The sequence below is a fragment of the Hemiscyllium ocellatum genome, chromosome 9 (assembly GCF_020745735.1).
Source record: "Hemiscyllium ocellatum isolate sHemOce1 chromosome 9, sHemOce1.pat.X.cur, whole genome shotgun sequence".
In the NCBI taxonomy this organism is placed as follows: Eukaryota; Metazoa; Chordata; class Chondrichthyes; order Orectolobiformes; family Hemiscylliidae; genus Hemiscyllium; species Hemiscyllium ocellatum.
This window is the reverse complement of record NC_083409.1, coordinates 13,343,112-13,360,035: the sequence shown is the minus strand read 5'-3', so window position 1 is coordinate 13,360,035 and position 16,924 is coordinate 13,343,112.

The window sequence follows — 16,924 nt, the reverse complement described above, 5'->3', positions numbered from 1 at the left end:
TAATATTTGAAGAGCTCATTTATCCACCATTTTCCAAGGGCGGGTGGTGGAGGCTTTCCTTGGCTAATTCTCTTTATTTTCACCATATAAGGGAAGTTGACCTGCCAGACACAAATTGGGCATTTGTGTCTGAGCATAAGTTGGACTTTCTCTGCAGATTGCAGCTGCAGTAACATATCCCTATTGTGACCTTTTACCACCTGCTGTAGTTGCTTTATCAAACTCCCTGTTTGGTTATGTATATCTCATGTTCGGAAAAGATTTCTATGCTGTGGCTGTCTGTGACTATTGGACTCTTTGTGACACTCTGTGACAATCTATTTCTCTCTGTGACTCTCTGTGACTCTGTCTCAATCAGAATGACAAATGTTACAATGTATTTATTGCACATTTCTGATAAATAATTTGTCTTGTGGAAAGGGAAGATGCATTTAACGTGAGGTGAACTGATAGAGTTGTGAAAAGAGGTCTGTCATGTAAGAAAAAAAATGTCAGTCATGGTTTAATTCTACTAACGTCAGTAAATGACTATTAACCATTAATTTACAGAAATGGAACATTTACATTGCGAGAAGGAAGAGAGACGAGATAATGTAGGGACCAGGAAATGGGACTTGGCCAGATTAGCAGTTGTTTAATGAATGGTAGAGTCTCAGAAAAACAACCAAATATTTGCAGGGGCAAATATTTGGCCAAAGGACTGTTATAAAGAAAGAAATACTTACATCTAAATAGTGAGTTTTGTGGTTCTGGGGCATCTCAAAATAGCTCTCTGCCAATGAAGTACTTTTTGAATTCTGGTCATTGTTCCAAGGGAGGTATTATGACGTCATAGTTCCAATTGTTCTGCCATAATAGCCACTTGGTGATCATGATAATCTGGATAATCAGATTCCCAGCAAAAACTTGGTTGAATATACAGCACAGACACCAAAAGAGCTGCTGGAAATCTGAAACAAAAACAAAAATTGCTAGAAAAGCCCAGCAGGTCTGGCAGCATCTTTGGACAGAAATCCGTGAACATTTCTGATTCAGTGACCTTTGTGGTTATGGGACATCTCAAAATGGCTCTCTGTGAATGAGGTATTGTTTGAATTCTGGTCATTGTTACAAGGTAGGTATTATGATGTCATGGCTCAAATTGTTATGGCAAAATAACCGGGGAACAAGGACTTGGGCTTCTGTTGATGGTTACTGACATTATTTGATTTTGGTTCTGGTGTATACACATACAGATGCTCCTAGTTTGAACCTACTACTTACTACTTGCACATTCTTCACTGAAGCTACATTATCTCTCAGGACTGGAGAACATCCCACACTGGTGAAGGATTTGATGCTCGATGTTGGTATACCAAGCAGAATTCAATTGTTTATACAAAATGTTGTATTTTATTATCATTAAATAATGTCTACTTAATTTTACTTTTTTTGACCAAATGTTGTAATGCAAATAAACATTGAAAATCCAAATCCAAAATAAATATTTGAGTTTCTGATTGCAAGCTTGGAATGTAATCTAAGCTGAATCTGAAAATCTGTGTTGTTGATTATCTTTGCTTTGCTTTTGTTTTAGGTCAGTTGACAAGTTGTGGAGTAGAACATCTAACAAGTCAGTCCTACTGAATCAGAGACTGATAAAGAGTCGAAGTACGAGACAAAGGTACAGTGGTGCTGATTTGCAAACTACTCCAGTTAGTTGTAGTGCCTTCAATCACTGTTGTGGTGACTATTGGGTTCAGTCATCAATACTGTGTGGCAGATTAGAGATAATTTGATCCTATCGCCAAAGGACCGTTATAAAGAAAGAAATATTTACATTTAAATCGGGAGTTTTGTGGTTATGTGATATCTCAAAATGGCTCTCTGCCAATGATGTATCTTTTGAATTCTGATCATTGTTACAAGGAAGGTATTATGATGTCGTGGCTCCGATTGTTATGACATAACAACCAGTTGGTGTTAGTACTGGATAATCAGATCCCCAGCAAAACCTTGATTGAATATACAGCACAAAAACCAAAAAAACTGCTGGAAATCTGATACAAAAAAAAAATGCTGGAAAGCTCAGTACGTCTGGCAGCATTTGTGGAGAGAAATCCTTTAACATTTCTGGTTCAGTGATCTTTGTTATTATGGGACAGCACAAAATGGCTCTCTGCGAGTGAGATATTTTTTGAATTCTGGTCATTGTTCCAAGGAAGTATTATGATGTTGCGTGTTGTGGCTCCAATTGTTATGTAATAAAAGCCAGGAGAACACGGGCTTGGGCTTCTGTTGATGCTTACTGACATTATTTGATTGTGGTTCTGGTGTATATACACACAGATGCTGTAGTTTGAACTTACTACTTAATTCTTTTACATTCCTCACTGAAGCCAATTTATCGCTCAGGACTGGAGAACGTCTCACACTGGTGAAGGATTTGATTGTGCTGTAAGGCTCAACATTGGTATACAAACCAGATTTCAATTGTTTATACAAAATGTTGTATTTCATTATCATTAAATAATGTCGACTTAATATTGCTGTTTTAGACCAAATTGAAAATCCAAATCCAAAATAAGTATTCTAGTTTCTGATTGCAAGCTTGTAATGAAATCTAATCTGAATCTGAAAATCTGTGTTGTTGATTATCCTTGCTTTGCTTTTGTTTTAGGTGAGCTGACAAGTTGTGGAGTCAAACATCTAACAAGTCAGCCCTCCTAAATCAGAGACTGATAAAGATTCAAAATACGAGGCAAGGTACAGTGGTGCTGATTTGCAAACTACTCCAGTTAGTTGTAGTGCCTTCAATCACTGTTGTGGTGACTATTGGGTTCAGTCATCAATACTGGGTGGCAGATTAGAGATCATTTGATCCTATGGCCAAAGGACTGTCATAAAGAAAGAAATATTTACATTTAAATCGGAAGTTTTGTGGTTATGGGACATCTCAAAATGGCTCTCTGCCAATGATGTATTTTTTGAATTCTGGTCATTGTTACAAGGAAGATATTATGATGTCGGGCTCCGATTGTTATGACATAATAACCAGTTGATGTTAGTACTGGATAATCAGATCCCCAGCAAAACCTTGATTGAATATACAGCACAAAAACCATAAGAACTGCTGGAAATCTGAAACAAAAAAAAATTGCTGGAAAGGGTCAGAAGGTCTGGCAGCATCTGTGGAGAGAAATCCGTAATCATTTCTGGTTCAGCGATCCTTCCTCTGAACACTGCAACAATAACTCTTATTTCTCTACATGTTGTGAGGAAGAGTCACTGCACCTGAAATGTTAACTGATTTCTCTCTACAGATGCTGCCAGACCTACTAAGCCTTTCCCGCCATGTCTGTTTGAAGATACAGTAAATGTTTTATTAACTGTCACCAATGGGACCAGGAGTGCTGGTTGATCAAATATTCCAGTGTCAAACAGACTGACATAATCAACGCTTAGTAATAGAAACCTAATGCAGGGGTATACACATCACTTTATTTGTCGTATAACTCACTGAAACAAGCATGCACATTTGCCTTAAATAAAACTTAATGGCAGAGTGCCTTCTCACTTACAGCCTCAACTGACTACTCTGACACCATGAAAATGCGGTGACCTTCGAGTATTTCAGGTGTATGATTTTTGTTGGTTTATTAAGAGCAACAGTTCATAAAGTGCCAGTTAAAATAACATTTGCTGTCCCATGATTGTTTTTGGCTGCCTGGTTGAATTACTAGCACATATTGCAGTTCACCATCTACATTGCACAATTCAGTAGTGTGATGGAATACTTTCAACTTGCCTGGATGAGTGCAGATCTGGTAATACTGAAGAAGCTTGACACTATTTGGGACAGAACAGCTGAGGGCTAACACCACATGCACAAACCTGCACTTCCTCCACCTTCAACACTCAGCACCAATCTGTACCATTTGCTTAATACACTTACAGAAGCTCTCTAAGACTGACAGGGTGGCACCTACCAAAACCATTCCAAAACTTTAATTCCATGCTGTACATTTCTACACATTCTATCTTCTGCATCATCGCCCTGCTCGCTTATCACCCTCTTGTTACTTAATTTCATTCTCTGCCTTAACCCAGTCCTTCAGTTTCAAAGTCCCTATGGACAGATTTGTTTGTGGCTCCCGTTTACTTTTCCAACTCTTTTCTGCCCTGCCCCCCTCCATATCTCAGGTCATTCTGTCTGCTGAACATTTTAGCTCCATACTTCCCAGTCTCACCCTGACATTTCCTGCTTCTTAGCTTCCAGTTTCCCTCAAAATATATGTTTGACACCCTGCATGTTTTCTAGTTCCCCTTTGATTCCTGCCTGGCTCTATCCTAAGAGTTTTTACTGCAGGAAACATACTATTTTAACTTGCATTGTGTTTGATTCATTATTTTTCTTTCATCCCAAGTTGCGGCACATAGAAAACAGGCTTGAAGCTGTACCCACCACTACTGCAGTGACAGACACAGTGATGGATACTAAGAAAGCTTTGAGCAGTGCTACTCGAAAAATTAGCGGACTGGGTAAGTGGAAGGAATACAAAATGAATTGTTCATGGTAATTAGATCAACAGTTACTCTTGACCTCATGCTGGCCATTGTTAATCAGATAAAAGTAATAACCCTGGTGAAATTAAGTGGTCGAGGGTCATGCACTCACATTTTGCAGTGTTTTGAAAGCATTTGCACCAGAGACTGAGGCTATGGAATCTTTTCCTTCTCACTAATTTATGGAGCTTCATTGGTAAGGCTTAGCAGGCAAAGTCAACCCTCCATTCCCTTCCTGAAGTGGTCATCTCCCGCTTCCATCTGTGTCAACACCTGTTGCCCTTTGCAGATTCCCCCCAAATGTCTGGTTTATCACTTTGTGCTGGTCCACAGAATTTGTGGAGGTGGACGAGAAGAATTAACTTAGCATCTATCTCTTCTATATTCTGACAGCAACAGTTTAAGAGAAACTTGTGCTTACTAACCAATCCCATTGATTGTGATAATGGAATGCATGCTCCTTTTTGACTTCTTAAACTTTGTTTCTGTTTCTATCAGATGGAAGGTATCTGGAGGATTCTGTAGCCAGTGCTACATCTGTCAAATCCAGTAGTCGTAGCAAATCACGGAAGGTCAACACCTCCCGCAGTCCCTTGCGATCTACCACCCTGGAAAGTAATATTATGAAGAGCAGTCGAGATGAATTCAGAGATCCATTAACTGCATATAGGTATGACCAGGCGTATGTACCTTCTGTCGGTCACTTTCTGTTATCAATTCCTGAAGCTGTGCATATATTAGAAACAACCAATACCTGCTTGACAGCTTATAGTTGCACTCTTCTGACACTCAAATCACAACAGAGTCAACAGTGGCAGGATAGATACATAGAGGATCCCAGGCTTCAGAATGCTTGTTCTTTCACACGTAATCTCATCCGAGGGTGTAATTTTAAATATCTTGCACACAAACATTTTCTGTGCTTATGACTTTTTACAGTGTGTTACAACTTGTGCACCAATTGACTTGCAGATGCACTCTAGAAAAGAAACCATTTGTAAACTGGGGTCTGCCAGTAACCTGAAACATGGGCACAATTTCAAATATGGAATAATAATAATAAAACGTGGTTACAAGAATCCTTTGCCGTGTAGCCCACCTTAGTTGATTCTATTTGTTTTTTATTCAATGCTCACTGCTCTGTGAAACCAACTATTAATGGAGATATGTTAGTGAAGCTCAGCCTTGTGCAGTATTTAGATCATCATCAGTTCATCAGAGCCATTAAGCTTTTATAAATTGGGACTGGAGTACAAAAATGAATGATGTTAAACCATCACAAATTACTGGTTAAGCTACAGTTAGAATGTTGTCCCCAGTATTGGGAACACTAATTCAGGAAGGACTTCAAGGCTGTGCACAGGAACCAGAAAGTGTTAACTTGACATTCGCTGATTATAGTAATCAAGAGAGATTCGATAAATTGCTGATCATTTTGATTGAATAGTGGTTCAGAGGAGACCTCAAACCTGGTCAGGATGTTGGAAGAACTGCTTCTACTGGTGGAAGAGACAGTAAGTAGATGGAAAATACAAAGTGAAGTTATGGAAGTCACCAAATTAATAAAGTTACAGTTTCATTTCAAGGGGAGGCGATGGCCGAGTGGTATTAGTACCACGTAAATAATCCAGATACTCAGTATATTTTAGTAAGCCTACACTGGATAGGTCAGGCAGCATCAAAGGAGCAGGAGAATTGACGTTTCGAGCATTAGCACTTCTTCAGGCTTATGCCCGAAACGTCGATTCTCCTGCTCCTTTGATGCTGCCTGACCTGCTGCACTTTTCCAGCAACACATTTTGCAGCTCTGATCTCCAGCATCTGAAGTCCTCATTTTCTCCTGCACGGGATAGTCCAACATATGTTGAGCTGGGGTGAATTCTCCTTGCTGCTCATAGAAGTTGGGTTCTTGGCATTTTTTGGACTTCATCAAGGGGAAATTGTCATCAGTGAGCATTTGCTTTATTTAGTGTATGTGATTTTGGAAACTCTTCATATCTTGTATAATTGTGTGCTGTCTGCTGATGTGCATGTGATGTCATTGTCCTTTATTTTTCCTCTGGTATCCCAGAGAGCTACCAGCCATACGGTGGCTAGTGTGATGGTAGTCACTGATGAATCCTCTTGATGACTCAAATGGATTGGTAAACCCAAAGGGCCTTTTAGGCCTTGGCAAGTATGTTGCGAAGCTGTTGTCTGGGTTGTCAGGTTTGGCAGGTTAATCAGCCTTTAGGCTGCTGTGTCCAGTCAGTACATTGTTGTTTAAATTTAAGAGTGGGAATGGTATTGTAGAAGATTGGCTTTTGGGAATAGTAGAGGGAACATGGGCCCATCCAGTAAGGATGACTGTTTATCCTCATGAAGGGCTTGTGCCGGAATCATGGAGTCTCCTCTTTGGATGCTGCCTGACATGCTGTGCTTTTCCAGTGCCACACTTTTCGACTCTGTTTATCCCTAATGCCGACCGAGTCCAACAGATTGTTTAAAGCAGAGCTTCAGCAAACAGATACTTGATGGCATGAAATCTGCAGTGTTAAATGGTTTAAGTGATGTCTCATTTTGGCAGTTGTCAACATTTGTGATTGTGTAAATTTTGTGCTTTCAGTGCTCACGGGAAGTCATCAAAGAAAAGCACAAGCTCTTCATTGTTCCATTCCTCTGTGAGTTCCATGTCTCAGAGCCCTTTTCAGAATGACGCAGTGATAACATCCAGAGAGGGGACAAGGCAGCTGCGTGCTACTACCTCCACACCTTCACCTTCTCTAGCCGACATCAGTGTTACTGCAGCCTGGCCCTCCACATCCTCTGCTGCAGGTTGGAACTCTTGGAATCATGTTTTCTGTAACTGTCATTGGTTTGTCCCAACCGTCTCCATTGGAGTAGTTTAAAAAAAAACCCTGAGTAAGTAGACAACCAAGTTGAAGTGACAGGCATAGTGATGACTGGATGAAATGGTGAGGTGCCACGTGACGTGGAAGCAGGTGCTTTTCCATTCAAGTGGTCGGATCCTGTCTGAGGAACATTAAGCAGAAGTAGGCTATTCGGCCTGTTGAGCCATCCCCTGTCATTCAGTATAATCATGGCTGATCAGTGCTTCTGTATCGTTTTAGCCACCCTGTTCCCATCACCCCATACACTGTTGGAAATCAAATCCGTCAATTTTTACATAAAACATAATTGATGACTATGCTTTCACAACTCTCTGTGGCAGTGAACTCCAAAAGATTCATGACCCTGAAGTAACAACAGAATTATCATCAGCTCAGACTTATGACATGGTCTCACTTATAAGTTGTCCCACCAGTCCTAGACTCCCCAACGGGGGAAACATTACCTACATCTACCCTTTAAGTATTTTGTAGATTTCAATGAAATCAATTCAAAATGCTGGAGAATGCAGGTCCAGTTTTCCCAATCTCTCTCCATGAGAATGTCCTAGAAACAAGTCTGGTGAACCTTTGTTGCATTCCTGATCATTCACCAGGACCCAAATACAATGATTGGGTTTGGATTTTCCGCACGCTTTGCTATTTGTTTTATCCTGTGAATCTCATGAAAATTTCAATGTCTTGTCCCTTGTCATTTTTTTACGCAGTTCCCGAACTTGTTTTGAATCCTGGAGAGGCGTGCAGTTAACCCTATGATCCCAATGCATTATTGAACTAATTGTAAAAGTTGGAATTACACTTTTCACTTTGGTTATTGCAGCCTCGATGCTCAGCTCCCCACCAAGTACCCAACACCACATGACTGCTCAACACACTTACTTGGATGCTATGGAAGAGTCCATCCGTCAGCTATCGGAGATAGACATGACCCGGGGAATAGCCTTTGCTCAACAAGAGACTGTGTCGTTGGCTCAGATCCTAAAGGTACAGGTTTATGCCTTGTGCTCTTTCAGAAATGGTTTTGTGAAATTGTCTTAAGTGATAATGGCTGCGCTCGTTTTCCAAACCAGGCAACATTCTGAGCAACGTTCTTCAGTTAAATCAGGCAAAACAAAGATTATTCCAAAACTAGAGATTAAATTTACTTACCCTTGGGTTGTGATTTAGGACAATGCCTAATCTTAAATGTGCAGATATTAGCATCGAACCTGCGCATGACTGCACTTTCCAAGTTGACTGATAGAAGCAGGGCAAACTTGCCAAGTTTTCAAGAAATTTCAGCTTTCTAAAATTTGAGCCATTATGATGAGATTTATGAGAAAATTTTTTTTATTTATAAAGTTGTAATATTAAAATTAATTGATTAAAATCTTGTCATTTGTTACTCTTAAGATTTTGATGCCTTTGCATTTCAATTGTTACTCTCTCTCTCTCTGGACACTGCAAATTTAAATACCAGTTTTTCACAGAGCAGAGCAGTGGAATGTAGAGTGATGGTTCCTATTTAATCTTTGTTTGTGTCCAGGCCCAACAGCTGAGCCATGAGCACGACATAGCCCTGCTGAAGCTGAAGGCCGAGCAGGAAGCTGCTGCAAGTCAGAGGCAGCTAGAGGAGGCCAGACAGAAAGCTGTACAGGTACTTGAACATGTAACAGGTGTCTGGAAATGCAAATAATTCAGTGTTGACTGCTTCTCACCGTGCAATAAGAATAAACAAATTATAATTATAAAGTGCCTTTAACATTGAAGCCAAACCTCTCTCCACCCCTGCCCTGTTCTGTTCCACCGGTAAACTGCCCCACTCAACAAAAGCACATTATGAAGATGTCATCATGAAAATCAATGACAGGCCCAGACCATGGGGACAGGAGAAGGTACAGTTTTAGAAGCAAAAACATAGTTTGCTGGTGACACTCAACAGCATCTGTGGGAAGAAAGAAGAGTTAACATTTCAGAGATTCTTTAGAAAACCTGGACAGATTGTAAGACCTTAAGGAGTGAATTCTAAAGACTGAGACACACAACTTGATGGAGTGGGGTTGAACAAGATGACATCAGGAATGTAGATGATGAGGGAGGTTATAGGGCTGGAGCAGGTTACAGGAATGGGACAAAGGGAGGTCATGCTGACTTTGATTTGGGTGAGTAAGTTTGGAAGGTTGCAGGTTCCTGTGTTTTTACCTCTTGGAATTCTGTATCTTAAGAGTCAGAAATCTTAATCAAAATAATCCTTGCTATTGTTCTTAGTTACTTGTGCAAGCTTGCTCCTGTGATTTAATGCCTTAATGACAAGTCGTGAATTTGCATTCTGTAATTCTGGTGATCTCGAGGTGGGCCATAAAGGCCTGCTTGCTGGCATAGCCCTCAACCCACGAACAATTCAAAAAAAGACTGCCGCCTATTTTAGTGTCTGATTGACAGTGGCTCCTTCAACTATTGACCATCCAGGCACTGACATTTGTTTACTGAACCTGAATGTGTCTCTGTCTTTCTTCAAGAAGCTCCTTAAAAACTATGTTTTATCTGAGCACTTCTTATGTGGCTACTTGTCATATTCTGTAATCATGTTCCTGTCAACGTCCATGGGATGTTATAGTATAAAGGTGTGATACAAATGTCAGTTTATCTCATTGTGAATGCAGCTGCCTCTGAATGAAAACATTTTTGTTTCAAGCCCCATGCTTCGACTTGAATGGAAGCTGACCATACGCACTCAATCTAGAGCAGGACTGCTGCATTCTTAGAGATGACACCTTTCAGGCAAGACGTTAAAGCAAATTCCCATCTTCTATTCCAGTGGATAGAGAAGATCCGTTTTAATACTTGAAGAAGTCTAAGGGAGTTCTCCTGTTATCCTGCTCAATATGAATTCCTCACTATTGTCGATGCTGTCTTTTTAGGAGCTTGTCAAAAGGCCCTTCTTGGACAGCGTGACTATATTTTGAAAGAACTCCATTAGCTGAGAAGGACTTTGCAATGACCTGAAGATGTCAATGACACCGTGAAAACTTTAGCTTCTTTAAACGGCAGTTTTTGCTTCAGATTGTCCCCATCTGAGGAACATAGAGCAGAACTGCCTCTGATGCCATATTTGCGATTTTTTTGGTAGAACCCACACAGAGAGAGTAGAACCATGAAAATAAGGAGTATCCACTTGACCAATAAAGATCATGGCAATAAAAATAGACTGCAGCTTTTTTTGAATTGTTCTTCAGTTGAGGACTATGCTAGCAAGCAATGGCCTACCGAGAGATCACCAGAATTGTGGAATGCATATTCACAACTTGTCATTGGGATCTAGGAACAAGAGTAGAACAATCAGCCTCTTAATTCTCTGATGCAACTGAGTTTAAATTTGCTTATACCGAAATGCCCTTTCGCTTTTCATCAGCCTTATCCCTCAAAACACATGCAAAATAAAAGTATCATCTCATCACAGCAATTTGCTGGAAAAAAGCATTTAAAATAATAAAGTATCTCAAAATATTTCAAAAAAGCATCAAATGGAAAAGTTTATGCTAAGTCATGCAAGATATTCAAAATTTTGGTGAAGTTGGATTTTAAGGAGTGTTTAAAGGAGGAAATGGAGCTGAGAGATGAACAGGTCTAGGAAAGCATTATGATGGAATACTCCCCACTTACCTGGAGGAGTGCAGTTCTCGCGATACTCGGGAAGCTCAACATCAACCATTACAAAACATCAGCATGATTTGAATCATGTCCACCACCTTAAGTGCCTATTCCCTCTGTCATCAGTATACGGTAGCAACAAGGTGCACCATCTATAAGATGCTCTGCAATACCTCACTGAAGGCTCCTTTGACAGACCTAGACTCATGACCTATTCTGTCTGGAAGAACAGGGTAGCAAATGCCTGGGAATGCCACATATAATTATGACTTTAAAATATATTGCTCTTCCTTTGCTGCCTACAATGGTCTGACATACATTGGGAGTACCTTGCAGCCACATGGGTTGCCGTGGTTTAAGAAGATCACTAACTTTCACCTTTTAATGCCAGTTGTGGTTGGACAGTCAGTGTCAGGGATTTCTACATCCTGAGAATGAATTAAATAATTAATTCCTGATTTTTCAGTTCTGAATGGTCTGGTTTTTAGTTTTAAGGTTGAATACATCTCCCCATCATGGAAACAATCTCGCAATACCATGACCAGGTTAAATTAAAATAAAACCAAAGAACTGCAAATACTGGAAATCAAAAAAACAAAATCACACGATGACTAGGTTACTGTGCTTATATGTGACGTTGGAGGAGAGGGAAAGGCTTAAAAGCTTGATTGTAAAACAGAAGCCGTGTCAGTGAGCTTATGTTGCATGATGAAACATGATGCAAGTTGAATGCAGTGTGCTTCCTGGATCATAAGTCAATTTCACATTGCATTTTAATAGTGCTCTGTCTCTTGATTAAAGTATCTGAATTATCAATTGCTGGACGTGAAAACCTCTCTTTGTGTACTCAGGCATGTGCAGAAAGTCTGCAGCAGTTTGTACAGGTTCGCCAAGAGATGCTGCAAGAGTCCACAACTAAAATGATCACTCAGCAGGTGGAACTTGCAAGGCTGATGGCTGATACAGCACGTCAGGTTACAGAGGTACTTTCTTCTAGTGTACTTGGCAAGATGGCCCTTTCCCCCAGTCATGCTGAAGAGCCAGTACTTTCTGGAATTTTGCAGGAATTTCTCTCATACAGTTGCTGCATTGAGTTAATTGTCACTGCAGCTTGAAATTATTTCATTCCTCGAATGTAGTAAACTGTCAAGGAAGAGCAGGGCAAAGCTTAACAGCATACCATATGATATTAAGAAAGATGACCAACTGCTTGGTCAAAGAAATAGGTGAGATAGAATGTTGGAAAGGAAGAAAATGTTACTATTTGAACTGCGTTAGGACAGAGTTGCATAGCTGATGACCATGCAGCTGAAAGCTTCAGTGCTGAGCTGGGGTGGTGAAAATGAAAATGCTAAAATGGGGAACGTAGACACTTCAAAAATTTCGAGGATTGAAGGAAATTGCAGAGATAGAAAGGAAAAATATGTCCGGAAGGACAGGACTTCTTATACTGAAGCTGTTGGCAAGTCATGAATCAGCAAGTACAAGGATCGTGGGTAAAAGGGGCTTGGAAAGAGGGTGCAGTAAGTGGAACTTCTGAATATGTTGAAGTTGATGAAAGTTCAGTCAAGAGAACATTGGGATAGTCATGTCTGGAAGTGAACAAATAAGTAAACAGCTGAGGGTGCAATTTTGGGTCATGTGATGGAAGAGTTTACTGAAGGTAAGATTCCCGTTGGATGAGCTCTGTAGTAGGTTTCCTTTATTCATGGAGGGAATTGCCTTCGTATTCATGACTGCATAGCTGTGATTGATTGATAAATGCCATCGGAATCAACACATAAACACCCCATTTTCACTCCTTTTCACAATGTCTGAGATCTTTTAACACATTGTCTCATGCTCCCCTTTGGAGAAAAGAAAGCATGAAATGGAGCCTCAAGGAATCGGAGCTGGAGTAGGGTATTCGTTCCCTTGAGCTTGCTCCCCCATTCTATCAGATCATGGCTGGGCCAAACCAGGCCTCAACTTGTCTTTTATGCTTGATCCTCATAGCCCCCAACTGCTTAATATTTCAAAACTCTATCTACCCTCTTTTAAAATAATTTGATATAGAATCATAGAATCCCTACTGTGTGGAAACAGGCTCTTCGGCTGAGCAAGTCCACACCCACCCTCCAAAGAGTAACCCACCAGACCCATTCCCCTACCCCATTTAGCTGTCACAATTTTTTGGGCGAGAGAATTCTAGCCATTCACTGAGAGAGAGAAAAAAATCTTTCCTTTTTTTTAAAATGAATGTTCCCTTCTGTAATGTCCCCTGGGTTGAGACTTCACTGGTTCCATAACATCTAGTCAACATCAACCCCTGTCAAGCTCCTCATTGTTTCCATAAGATCACCCGTTATTTTTAGATTAGACTTAGATTAGACTTACAGTGTGGAAACAGGCCCTTCGGCCCAACAAGTCCACACCGACCCGCCGAAGCGCAACCCACCTATACCCCTACATTTACCCCTTACCTAACACTACGGGCAATTTAGCATGGCCAATTCACCTGACCCGCACATCTTTGGACAGTGGGAGGAAACCGGAGCACCCGGAGGAAACCCACGCAGACACGGGGAGAACGTGCAAACTCCACACAGTCAGTCGCCTGAGTCGGGAATTGAACCCGGGTCTCAGGCGCTGTGAGGCAGCAGTGCTAACCACTGTGCCACCGTGCCGCCCACCTTTGTCCAGACTCTATTGAATAATGACTTGACCTATTCTTGACAGACCAACCTTTTCATCCTTGAAGCAACTAAATGAATCTTTTTTTGAGTGGCCTCCAATGCTAGTTTATCCTTTCTTAAATATGAGAGCAAACATTGTATACAGTACTCCAAGTGAGGTCTCAGCAACAGCCATTGTGGTTAGCCAATCCTCAGTCCATGCTAATACATGGCCCCCGATGCCGTGAGCTCCTATCTTGTGCAATTAACTTTTATGTAGCACCTTATCAAATTCATTTTTAAAATCCAAATACAGAACATCATCAGATTCTCCTTTATCTGCCCTACTTCTTATCTTCTTAATGAACTCTAGCAAATTTGTCAAATATAGTTCCCTTTCAGAAAATCCAGTCTACCATGTTTAATGATAAGCTTTTCCAAATCTATTTCTTCCTTTAATAATCAACTCTGCTGTTCTGCCAAAACAGATATTAAACTAACTTTCCTGATTTCTGTCTCCCTCCCTTCTTGAACAGGCGCATCAATCCACTGGAAGCTCCCTGTATCCACTGATTCGGGAATAATTCAATTGATGCCTTGAATATCTCTGCAGCCAGTTGCCTTCAAAAATGTTTGATACAGGACATTAGGTCCTGTCTGCCTTTAATCCTATTAGTTTGTCATTACTTTGTCCCTTGTGACAAAGACTGTTGTAGCATTTTTCCTCCCACGAATACCTTGCTTTTTGCTATCTTTGGGATGATAACGGTATTCTCCTTCATGAAGACCAATGTAAAATATTGGTTTAAATTATCTGCTGTTTTCCCTGTACACATTATCAATTCCTGAATCAGAACCTCCAAGGGTTTGATGCTCACTTTAGCTACTCACTTTTTACATACCTGTAGAAACTTTTGCCATTCATTTTTGTTTCTTGTCAATTTAATTTCATGATCTTTTTTTTTCCTTTTTCGTCCTCCGCTGCTGTGTCGTTCTTTTCCTTGTGGGTACTGTCCTTGACTGCCTTTGTTACCCACGGGTGGTTCACCTTTCTCTTAGAGTTCTCCTTTCTGCCTCAAATAACATTTTGCTCAGCGTTATGAAAAAAAGCCCATCATATCCCAGTGACGGAGCATGTGAATTTTTTAACACTGGATGCTTCAATTTTAATGATGTTCTCATTGGTTTTTGCTGTTTCACAGAAGAGCTGGGAGCATCTGGAAAGGAGGTGGCAGCTGATTCAGGATTAGTTCCAGAATTAATTTGAATACTTGCAAAAATAAATTACTTGCAACATTGTGAGAGCAGGGGTCTAGCCAAATAGCTATTCCAAAGAGGCGGCACACATGTGATGGGTTGAGTAGGGGCCTCTGATTTCAAAAGCAAGATGTGATCCAAGTTGTCTTCTAACCTGTGCTGTGCTAATTCTTGCTGGTTTAGATGACTGAGTTGGCATGTGCGCAGGTTGCAGCAGGATCTCTGACTGCCACAAACCCACCTCATGGAACAGCTCCTGTGCCAGTGACAGTGCTGCTGGACCAACAGAGGCAGCAACATTCAGACTTCATGAACCAACTTCGAACCAGAACTGAACCTGACAGGTAAGATTTTTACACTGTCCCAAACCTGATCAATAATATTAAGCTTCTTGGCTTCATAACCTAAGGCTTGTTGCTTGATGCGATGCACAGTTTTTGATGTTTTTGCTATTATCTGTGATCAGGAGAGGCAGGGTCAATGCACTCAGTCTTTTAGGAAAAAGGAGGTGGCTCAGTGTTTAACACTGCTGCCTCACAGCGCCAGGCACCCAGGTGACTCCAGCCTCAGATGACTGTCCGTGCACATTCTCCTGTGTCTGCAGGGGTTTCCTCTGAGTGCTCTGGTTTTCTCCCACAATCCAAAGATGTGCAGGTGAGGTGAATTGGCCGTGCGAAATCGCCAATAGTGTTCAGGGATGTGCAGGTTTGGTGCATTAGTCAGGGGTAAATGTTGAGTAATAGTGTTAAGGGATAGGTTTGGTTGGGATACTCTTCAGAGGGTTGATGTGAATTTGTTGGGCCGAAGGGCCTGTTTCCACACTGTAGGAATTCTATTCTATTCTATGCTCAGAGTAATTTTGGGGGTCTAACAGAATCCTGGTATTCAGAAGGCACTCTGTTAGTTAAAATAGTATTGTGCACTCTTACCTTCTGCAGCAATTTGAGGTAGACTGCTCTGTACAGTTTCTTCAAACATTTTGTTCTGGAACCAGTCAGGGACTTGGTAATATGATTGATTAATGAGTTCAAAATTAAAGACCCTTTTGGTAAGATTCAATGCAGCATAATAGAATTTAGCTTTAGGCGAAGGAATTTGGTTCTTGAACTAGTATCTAAAGTTAAAGGCAGTCACAAGGGTATAAAGTAATAGTGAGCTAAATGGGAATGGGACGAGAGGTTAGAATGTTAAAGCAGAAGAACCTATTCAGTTATTTCATAATTCTCAACAATGTACATTTATTTATAAAAGAAATGCACAATGAAAAGGTGCCAACAGCGGGGCATAGCTAAAGGAATTGTGGGTGACATCAAATTGAAAGAAAAGATATACAAAACTGCAAAGGTGGTGGTAGGCCAGAAAATTTGAGAATTTCAAACTATCGAAGGATGAGCAAAAAACTGCTGGAAGATACTTTGTGATAGAGACTGTTATAACATCTTACCTCCCATTATATACCTTGCTTTTTTCCCACCTTTGGGATGGTAACAGTATCTTCCAGATTAGTAAGATAATTGGGCAAATTATCCCACGAGTTACTCAGTCTAAAACAAAGTGCTCTTGTGATGCTGTGGTCATGTCTCCAACTTTGAGCCAGAGGCCTGGATAAATCCTACCTGCTCCAGAAGTGTTGATTAGGAAAGAAACATGAGACAAACTTCAGTAATTGAATGTACAATCTTGATGGTCTCTGGAAATTCCAAACTTGACTATTTTGTATCCTCACCTGAGGCCTGATCTCAATTAACCCATCTCATTTAAACTGAATTGCCTTTGCTTGTGTTGAATATAATTGAAGTTTGTCCTGTCTGCACGCTCCCTTGTGCAAAACCTGTTGCAACCTGTCAAAGAACAAGATTGTAAACTCAGCTTAGCTGGAAGTCTGTTTAAGGGACAGTAGGTGTTGCAGTATTGATCCCATTTTCCATTGAACTGAGACAGGAGATGGTG